This window comes from Rhinoderma darwinii, chromosome 2 (genome assembly GCF_050947455.1).
Source record: "Rhinoderma darwinii isolate aRhiDar2 chromosome 2, aRhiDar2.hap1, whole genome shotgun sequence".
NCBI classification, from domain to species: Eukaryota; Metazoa; Chordata; class Amphibia; order Anura; family Rhinodermatidae; genus Rhinoderma; species Rhinoderma darwinii.
The window spans coordinates 403,613,330-403,616,847 of record NC_134688.1 but is presented as its reverse complement, the minus strand read 5'-3'; positions in this window follow the sequence as shown (position 1 = coordinate 403,616,847).

Sequence of the window (3,518 nt, the reverse complement as noted above, 5' to 3'; positions counted from 1 at the left end):
TACCGAAGGTATTTTGCCCTTTTTTTTTTGCGGGACGACTTGTAGTTTTTATTGGTACCATTTTGGAGTAGATGCGACTGTTTGATCACTTTAACAAATTTTTTTGAAGGTAAAATGAACAGAAAACAGCAATTCCGGCGTTGTTTTCTATTTTATTTTTTACGGCATTCACCAAGCGGGTTAGATAATGTAATAATTTTATAATTGTGTTTGTTACAGATGCGGTGATACCAAATATGCCTAACTTTTTTACTTGGGACATTTTATTTATTTCAAACTTTATTTAACTTTTGTTTTTAGTCCCACTAGGGGACTTTATGTATGATCTTTTGATCACTTTTATAATACACTGCAATACTTCTGTATTGCCTTGTATTATTGCCGGTCAGTGTAAAACTGACAGGCACCTGTTAGGTCATGCCTCTGGCATGGCCTAACAGGCAATCACTAAAGGCAGACCTGTGAGCCTTTGTTAGGAGTAAATACATATAGCAGACCAGACCCCCTAAATACAGATCCCAGACCCCTTAAACTAATATAGACCCCAGACCAGACCCCCTAATTGCAGACCACAGGACCCTTAAACATATACAGACCCCTTAAACTAACACAGACCCCAGACCTCCTAAATATACAGACCCCAGAGCAGACCCCCTAAATACAGACGCCAGACCCCTTAATCTAATACAGACCCCCTAAATACAGACGCCAGACCCCTTAATCTAATATAGACCCCCTAAATACAGACCTCTTAAACTAATACAGAGACCAGACCCCCTAAATAGACTCCCAAAATACAGACCCTAGGACTCATCCAGCACAGGACTGGGAGGGGTGAAAGTTTCACCACCTGCTCACATTCATGTTCTGGATCCTGTCCCTCCTCAGTAGTCCAGAGTGGTAAGGGTATGTTCACACGGCAAAGCCAATTACGTCTGAAATTACGGAGCTGTTTTCAGGCGAAAACAGCTCCTGAATTTCAGACGTTTTGACAAGTGCAGGTGTTTTTCGCTGCGTCAATTACGGACGTAATTGGAGCTGTTTTTCAATGGAGTCAATGAAAAACGGCTCCAATTACGTCCCAAGAAGTGACATGCACTTTTTTGAGGCGGCCGTCTTTTTACGCGCCGTCTTTTGACAGCGGCGCGTAAAAAAAAGCCCGTCTGCACAGAACACCGTAAGACCCATTGAATTAAATGGGCAGATGTTTGCAGACCGTTTGGAGCCGTTTTTTCGGCCGTAATTCCAGGCGTAAAACGCCTGAATTACGTCCGTAAATAGGGCGTGTGAACATACCCTAAGAGGGTAGCAGGATTTAGCACGTTACACCTGAGTATGGTGATGTTAGATGGTGCTAATGTCAGGGTTCCTTTCCCTGTTATTTCACACCGAATAGCCACCTCTGTAAATTGGAAACTTAGGGCATGCATGGAAGAAATAGACCAGAGAGAGTTGTTGGTAATGATCCTCCCTGAGTGAAGTAGGAAGTACAACTAAACTTTTATTAGACAAAGAGGTTACAAAAATCTTCTCTGTAGGAAGATGGGACGTGCTTAAGCCCTATTGGTTCTATTCAGCTGTGAGTTCATCTGTACACTCCTCTTGCATTCCAGGGGCGGTGTCTTCCATAGGCGTGTTCCTGGTTCTTTGTGTAATATACTGATATTTAACTTTTGTAAGGTAATAATGTTTTTGCAAGCAATATACATACTGTCACGGCGCGGGGTGTGGACCCACTGGGCCGTACCGCGTAGCGGGGGTAGCAGCTGGCCAACAAGGTACAAAACAATGTCTATAGTTCTGAACGGGTACCTGAGGCAATGTAGACAGTGGCGGGGGCACGACTTGACTTTCACAGCAGGTGACGCCGCGGATGCAGCGGGAAGACACGACTTGACTTTTGCAGCAGGTGACGCCGCGGATTCAGCGGGAAGACACGACTTGACTTTCGCAGCAGGTGACGCCGCGGTTTTAGCAGGAAGACACGACTTGACTTTCACAGCAGGTAACAATAGCACGGGATACAGGGTACAGGCAGCAGGAATGGGTAACACTGGGAACTGGAAAACACTGGGAGACCTTTAGCAAGACAAACTAGGGTCAGGGGCGTAACTAGGGAAGACTGGGCCCCATTGCAAACTTTTGACTGGGCCCCCCCCCCCTCCCGGTAACTAACGGCGCCACAACTCCAGCCTTCCGGACAATGAACACTTATCAGTTCTACGGGCCCACTGCCTTCGGGGCCAGGTCGCAACTGTGACTACTGCGACCTCTATAGCTACACTGCGACACTGGGCTGCAATATACAGCTGACACCTGCTGAGTATGGGGGCGCTCAGCCCGTTCCATACTTCCCCATGATGGCTGCTACGTACATTTACGTGGCATGTCATTAGGGTGTTAAAGGGGTCCTCTGGACATTTCTTATTGATGGTCTATCTTTATGATAGGTTATCAATATTAGATCGGCGGGGGTCCAACTCCCAGAACACCCGCCGATCAGCTTTTTTGGAGGGGCCGTAGAACTCGTCGCCTTGGCCTCTTCAGTGTTTACCAGGCACAACGCCGTACACATCGGTAGCAGCTGCGCCTGGGATTGCAGCTCAGTCCCGTTCACTTGAATGCGATCCCAGGCACAGTCGCCCCGTGTGTGTGTGTATGGTGTTGTGCTTGTTAACTGGGAAAAGTCAGACGAACGCTATGGTCCCATCAATCACGGACCCCCACTGATCTGATATTGATGGTCTATCCTAAGGATGGGCCATCAATATAAAATGCCCAGAGGACCCCTTTCTTTAATGTAATGTAATGTGTGTGAAGTTTGAAGTTATATAACTTGGCAGAGGGCAGGGCCAGGCAGGCATCAGTATATGTGTTAGGATATGTTCACACGACAGCATCCGTAACGGCTGAAATTACGGGGATGTTTTCAGGAAGAAACATCCCCGTAATTTCAGCCGTAACGGCATGTGCAGGCGCTTGAACGCCGCGTCCATTACGGGCGTAATTGGCGCTGCTATTCATTGGAGTCAATGAATAACGGCTCCAATTACGCCCCAAGAAGTGACAGGTCACTTCTTTGACGCGGGCGTCTATTTACGCGCCGTCATTTGACAGCGGCGCGTAAATATACGCCTCGTGTGAACAGACAAACGTCTGCCCATTGCTTTCAATGGGCAGATGTTTGTCAACGCTATTGAGGCGCTTTTTTCGGACGTAATTCGGGGCAAAAAAGGCCGTATTACGTCCGTAATTAGTGTGTGTGCACATACCCTGAGGGGGAATTCACTGAGTTTTTCAGCATGCTTTTTGACGCGGAAAAACGTGTAAAAAAACAGACGGAAACGGATGTCTCTTTTCCAGCGAGCGAGCTAAAACCGCTCACGGGAACAAGCGACTTGCCCCTATCTCCGTGCGTTTACGTGCGTTTACGTCTCTGACCTCCCATTGACAATAAGAGGCAGAGAAATTTGCCTGCGGCGCTCAATGTCCGCCGCCAAAAAACGCAGCCAAAAATA